Source organism: Helicoverpa armigera, chromosome 12, assembly GCF_030705265.1.
Source record: "Helicoverpa armigera isolate CAAS_96S chromosome 12, ASM3070526v1, whole genome shotgun sequence".
Lineage (NCBI taxonomy): Eukaryota > Metazoa > Arthropoda > Insecta > Lepidoptera > Noctuidae > Helicoverpa > Helicoverpa armigera.
Window position 1 is genome coordinate 2386247 of NC_087131.1, and position 6708 is coordinate 2392954.

The following is a 6708-nucleotide window of genomic DNA, read 5'->3' on the forward strand; positions in this document are numbered from 1 at the left end:
AGGTTGTTTCTTTTTCAAAGTGAATTTGGATATCCTCGAATAAATTTCTCATCGATCTCTATTTTATTTTGAGACTTTAAACCTAAACCATTTATCATATTCGGGACTTGTAAAAATACAGCATTTTTCTACAATTTTATAACCGCGATCCAACGCAAGCGCTGACTCTCATACGTATCTGCAACTACGTCACCTCACAATCTCGCGCACCTCGCCGTCCATTGTTTTTGATTGGGATTTACTATCACGCCCACCGCACGGATTAATATTAGACTCCACGTGACGGTTCGGGTATAACAAAGGTTAAAGCCTTAATCCTGGGACAAAATTGTCTGTAGTTCTGTTTGTGGAAGTTTATAAGGTCACTTTAGATGTTAGGAGGAATAAAATGTTCATGTTTGTGTAGGTCAGGTATTATTTGGTTGGTCTGCGAGATTGTTCGAAACAGGTACAACGATTTACGAGACACATTGGGCCTTACTACAAAAACTTTAAACCCTGTTTTACACTTGTCTAATAAAATTTTGGCTGCAAAATGAACCATATGTCAACGTCATAATTTGACATTTTTTTAGACAAGGCATAAACTGACGTTAAAAAGTTTTTGTGGTAAGACGGATTAAGTTTACCTTGAACGCATTATGGGCAACAACAGCAAAAATCGTGCGAAAGAGATAGAAAGGACTTCAAGTTATACAGAAGGAATATCTGAATGAATATTGGGAGTTTCAGTAAGAGTCTGACACTCCCTCACGCTGATCATTTGATGGTTTCCTAACGACAAAAGTATTATTCGTCCTAATTGTTATTATTGTGTGTCATCAGATTTCAGCATAGCAACAGAAAATATATATGATACTTAAGACAGTCATAGTTGGTACAATAAAGTGTTTTATGGTAGGTCAATGTCCAATTAGTGATCTGGAAATAAACCTGATAAAAGACTTCCTAATCTTAGACACTATTAGATATTGACGACAAGGATGTATGGCGTTAGTCCTACATTGCACGAGTGGCTTCCCTGGCGACTGGCAGGCTGTCTAGGAATGTCTCTGTTCTCATTAATGTTCTTGCTCTATCATGTTGTTAAAATTATTATTTCTTTTTTCTTTTGCTTTGTATAACTTGGTTTGTTTAACTTATTAACTTCTTAAAATAGTTTGTATAATAATTTTCTCTTATAACTTCCTAGTTCAACTTGCATTGTATAACTTTCTCAGAGTCAACCCAAAAAATATTGTAAGCATTTCTTTTTCACGTTATTGTCGTATGTATCAATACATACAAATTGTAACACCTATTATGTTTTTAAAAAGAGTAACCATGGAGTTTCTTGCCCGTTCTTCTCCATAGGAAGCTACTTTTGGAATGGGCAACTAGAATCAAACTTATTTATAATTTTGACGTGCTTGTAAAAGCCTACATGAAATAAATGATTTGATTGATGATTGATTGATTGATAGATATAATTCCTATCAACCCAATTAATAGTGAACAATTCTATAATTTCGATAATCGCATGGTATCTAATTACCTTTACAAACAAACAAAAACAAAATGCACTTTTAGGGTTCTGCACCCAAAGGGTAAAACGGGACCCTATTTTTAGAACTTCGCTGTCCATTTGTCCGTCCATCTGTCATCGGACTATATATTAAGATGAACCGTGATAGCTAGGCAGTTGATCTCACATGATGTAATTGTTGTTGCCGCTATGATAACAAATATTGAAACCATCATGATTTTTAATAGATAACGGATATATGATAGGGAACGGAACCCTGGCTCATCGTCCCTACGTCTTCTAAGAGACGGGCCCAATTCGGCGTAGCGTGGCGTGTTCTTCCATGCGCTCCGAATTGTTCGAAAGGCCACGGCCCTGGTACAAAAAGTGCTTAAGAAGGGACATGATGGGTTTTAGTCAAAAAAGGGAACGGAACCCTTAATGCCCGAAACCGACTCGCTTTTGGCTGGTTTTGATATCAATTTCAAATCACGCAACACGGGGGTTTCATTTACAAATCATGCAGATGATAAGAAAAAGTAATTTAAATAAAACTACTTTTACGGATTTTATCGCGGTTATATTATATTATTTAATCCCGACGTTTCGGATCCTTTACAGCATCCATGGTCACGGGCAGACTAAGGTGTTGGTCGTCTTGATATATTAGTTACAAACAGCTACCCTACATTTTGTTAATTATTATTGACAATCCGATTCACGCAAAACGAGCTAACTGTATCCTTAGGTCGAGCAGTTGTAGGCTTGGATTTTGATTTAATAGTTTCTATGATGGGATTCCAAGCAGGTGGTATGACCCAGCCATCTTCTCTATTGAAATTTGGATGTTTTTTAATTTCAATAGCCTCGCGAATCATCCTAGGTAGGAATCGGTTTTCTTTTGCAAGGACTTGTGGTTTATCAAATCTGATGTAATGCTGGGCCTTGTCTAGTGTGTGTTCACAAACTGCTGACTGTCTGGAACGGCGGTGTTTGACATCGGCGATGTGTTCTTTTACGCGGGTCCCTATGCTTCGTTTAGTTTGGCCTATGTAAGAGACCACAATCACATTCAAGCTTGTATACACCCGCATCTTGTAGAGGTATGTGACACTTGACAGGTGGTAAGAATTGATCTCTTCAGCGGCTTGAAGTAGGTTTTGATTGAAGCTCGCTTCAAGATGTAATCTTGTCTGTGACTCCTCTTATGTATGGAAGAACAGCAGGTTCAACTGTGGCTGGTTTCACGCGCTGCGAGGGCGCGGTACTCGGAGCTTGTTGTCGTGCAGTACTTGCTTAACATGTTGAAGCTCAGCACCCAGGTGTTGTTCATCGCCATCGCACTCTCAAACAATGATTTACCAACGGTAGATAACTGTGTTGGGTGGTGGTGGGACTCACCATGAAGGTATTTGTCTGTATGGGTTTTCTTCCGATACACAGTGTGACTCAAGGTGTTATTAGGGTTACGGATCAAAACATCTAAGAAAGCTAAGGAGTTGTTTGCCTCTGACTCCATAGTGAATTGAATTTTGGGGTTTATGGAGTTAAGATGATTTAAAATGCTGTGACTTTGTCAGATGGTAGTATTGTGAAAGTATCATCTACGTACCGCTTGTAGAATTTGGGTGGGTGCAGGTGCATTCCTCAAAATCCTCCATGAAGATATCAGCAACAATGGGAGATACTGGGGCCCATTGCTACACCATCCACTTGCGTGTAGAAGTGATTATTCCACAGTAAATAGCCAGATGTTAGGCAATGTTTTAACAGTTCAGCATATTCAGTAGGCATGTTATTCTCTGCTAGTTTCTTAGACACAATCTTGATGCAGTCTTCAACGGGTAAGCATGTAAACAATGACTGAACATCAAAACTGACCATAGTTTCATTGTCAGCTAGTTGTAGGTGTTTTATTTCACTGACAAAATGGTACGAGTCCTTTACATATGCTGCTGTGTTTCCTCTCAATGGTGAAAGTACTTTAGCCAGATGTTGAGCCAATCTGTAGGTTGGTGAGTCGATTTGGCTGACTATTGGTCGTAGTGGAGCATTAGGTTTGTGTATCTTCGGTAGCCCATACAGCTTTGGTGGTTTTGCGCAGCTAGGAACTAGGTATTTTACGTCTAGATTCAATGTTTCGAGTACTTTTTATCAAATCACTAGTTGATTTCAATGTTTTGTTGTGGGGTCGGTCTTCACTTGTTTATATGTACTTACATCCGATAAAGGTCTTGTATTTTATCATTGTAATCTGACGCATCACCACCGTAGCATTACCTTTATCTGCACGTAGAATTGTTAATTATCGCGAATAGATATTGAATTCTGACGTATGCCTCCGAATCATGTTTATTGATTTTATTTTTAAACAGGCAGTCTTCACGTTGCATATAATGCTTTCTACCGGTATTTTTCGAGGTGGTGAGGTGTGAGGTCGAAAGGCCTAAATTTTGCTGTAACACCTCGAAAAATACCGGTAGAAAGCATTATATGCAACGTGGAAGACTGCCTGTTTAAAAATAAAATCAATAAACATGATTCGGAGGCGATACGTCAGACATTTCGTCTGTATTACGTCGCAACATACCGCCCAAACCGAATCTAAATAAAAATCAATATCTAGCGTTAAAAACCTTCGCGACAGGCCTGAATTAACAATTCTACGTGCAGATAAAGGTAATGCTACGGTGGTGATGGATACGTCAGATTACAATGATAAAATACAAGACCTTTATCGGATGTAAGTACATATAAACAAGTGAAGACCGACCCCACAACAAAACATTGAAATCAACTAGTGATTTGATAAAAAGTACTCCGAAACATTGAATCTAGACGTAAAATACCTAGTTCCTAGCTGCGCAAAACCACCAAAGCTGTATGGGCTACCGAAGATACACAAACCTAATGCTCCACTACGACCAATAGTCAGCCAAATCGACTCACCAACCTACAGATTGGCTCAACATCTGGCTAAAGTACTTTCACCATTGAGAGGAAACACAGCAGCATATGTAAAGGACTCGTACCATTTTGTCAGTGAAATAAAACACCTACAACTAGCTGACAATGAAACTATGGTCAGTTTTGATGTTCAGTCATTGTTTACATGCTTACCCGTTGAAGACTGCATCAAGATTGTGTCTAAGAAACTAGCAGAGAATAACATGCCTACTGAATATGCTGAACTGTTAAAACATTGCCTAACATCTGGCTATTTACTGTGGAATAATCACTTCTACACGCAAGTGGATGGTGTAGCAATGGGCTCCCCAGTATCTCCCATTGTTGCTGATATCTTCATGGAGGATTTTGAGGAGCGAGCCCTGCAATCTGCACCCGTAACACCCAAATTCTACAAGCGGTACGTAGATGATACTTTCACAATACTACCATCTGACAAAGTCACAGCATTTTAAATCATCTTAACTCCATAAACCCCAAAATTCAATTCACTATGGAGTCAGAGGCAAACAACTCCTTAGCTTTCTTAGATGTTTTGGTTATCCGTAACCCTAATAACACCTTGAGTCACACTGTGTATCGGAAGAAACCCATACAGACAAATACCTTCATGGTGAGTCCCACCACCACCCAACACAGTTATCTACCGTTGGTAAATCATTGTTTCAGAGAGCACGTGGGATCTGCGATGAACAACACCTGGGTGCTGAGCTTCAACATGTTAAGCAAGTACTGCACGACAACAAGCTCCGAGTACCGCGCCCTCGTCGCAGAACCCGCGTGAAACCAGCCACAGTTGAGCGTCTACCTGCTGTTCTTCCATACATAAGAGGAGTCACAGACAAGATTGGCTACATCTTGAAGCGAGCTTCAATCAAAACCTTCAAGCCGCTGAAGAAGATTAGTCAATTCTACCACCTGTCAAGTGTCACATACCTCTACAAGATGCGGGTGTATACAAGCTTGAATGTGATTGTGGTCTCTTACATAGGCCAAACTAAACGAAGCATAGGGACCCGCGTAAAAGAACACATCGCCGATGTCAAACACCGCCGTTCCAGACAGTCAGCAGTTTGTGAACACACACTAGACAAGGCCCAGCATTACATCAGATTTGATAAACCACAAGTCCTTGCAAAAGAAAACCGATTCCTACCTAGGATGATTCGCGAGGCTATTGAAATTAAAAAACATCCAAATTTCAATAGAGAAGATGGCTGGGTCATACCACCTGCTTGGAATCCCATCATAGAAACTATTAAATCAAAATCCAAGCCTACAACTGCTCGACCTAAGGATACAGTTAGCTCGTTTTGCGTGAATCGGATTGTCAATAATAATTAACAAAATGTAGGGTAGCTGTTTGTAACTAATATATCAAGACGACCAACACCTTAGTCTGCCCGTGACCATGGATGCTGTAAAGGATCCGAAACGTCGGGATTAAATAATATAATATAACCGCGATAAAATCCGTAAAAGTAGTTTTATTTAAATGTCTAATATTCGCGTAAGTGTCAGAAATCAATAAGAAAAAGTAAATCAAAATCAAAGAATGTAAATGCAATATTACATACATTTTCTAATCAGATTAAGATTGTGTTTTTCAGATCATCTATACAACGAATTTTATCTTTGTAATTTTCCATTTGTGATTTAGGACAGATTTTTGCATTATATAACTTTATTTGGATGATATTTTTACTAAGGAAGAATATTTTTTTTAACGTTCCGTATTCAAAACGTATAACGATATCCTATTATGCGTCTTTGCTGTCCGACTGTACGTCCGTCCGTCTGTCTGTCACTAGGCTGTATTTTTCATAGATGATGTATTTCTGTTGCCGAAAACTAAAATAAAATAAGGTTTAACCAAACGTGGTAACTATTTATGTAATTTTCCTATCCTGGTAAACTTGTTATCCTCTAAAAGTAGGTAAATATACCTACTTACTTGTATCTAAGTTATCTCAAGTCTCCAATTGCTAACATTGTAATACTCCAAGGTCATTTAATTAATCGCTTTACATCTTGTACGTCACTTAGTTTAATATTTGTTTAATTCATTTAGTCTGATTTAATCTAACTAATTATATTACATCCGTCTAGACATTGTGTCATCGTCTAAATATGTATTGAATTACCTACGACACGCTTATCTAGATATTAAAACAAATAGATGGTTACTTTAGCAATGCAGATTAAGAATTTAGAGCATAAAGCATTATGCAATAAAA

At 38.4% G+C, this 6708-nt stretch overlaps 2 pseudogenes; one reads left to right on the forward strand and one right to left on the reverse strand.

Moving 5' to 3' along the window:
* Positions 1–2062: 2062 nt before the first annotated feature.
* LOC135117679 (uncharacterized) lies at positions 2063–3486 on the reverse strand (annotated as a pseudogene).
* Positions 3487–4320: 834 nt separating this feature from the next.
* LOC135117671 (uncharacterized) lies at positions 4321–5952 on the forward strand (annotated as a pseudogene).
* Positions 5953–6708: the final 756 nt, after the last annotated feature.